This window comes from Penaeus monodon, chromosome 23 (assembly GCF_015228065.2).
Source record: "Penaeus monodon isolate SGIC_2016 chromosome 23, NSTDA_Pmon_1, whole genome shotgun sequence".
NCBI classification, from domain to species: Eukaryota; Metazoa; Arthropoda; class Malacostraca; order Decapoda; family Penaeidae; genus Penaeus; species Penaeus monodon.
Window position 1 is genome coordinate 30961595 of NC_051408.1, and position 325 is coordinate 30961919.

General features: G+C 39.1%; 1 long non-coding RNA gene across 1 annotated transcript in view; it reads left to right on the top strand.

Annotated features, from left to right (window-relative positions):
• LOC119588391 overlaps positions 1-325 on the top strand; it is a 30079-nt gene that overhangs the window by 29390 nt on the left and 364 nt on the right. The window lies entirely within an intron of this gene.

A 325-nucleotide genomic window follows, 5' to 3' on the forward strand; every position in this document is an offset into this window, starting at 1 on the left:
ATGATGCCAATTTAGTGAGCCCAGCCTCATTAGTAAATTAGTTATATAAGGTTAAATGAAGAACTTTGACTCTGACTCTACAGATATAATAGTCGCTTGTCTGGTTCTATCGTGTGTCGTTTACAGTATACTGAGTGAGAAGCGCGGTCATTAGTTTGGTATGAAACCTGAGAGTTGAACGTTTGTTGAGAAGGAACGAACGCAGGGATAGTGTGAAGAACCATTAGAGAGATGCCAATTCTGCACGTGGCTGTAGACTTAAACAAAATTGCTGGAAGTGAAAACAGCTATAAAAGGATGAAATCGTTTTATGACCGGTATACAT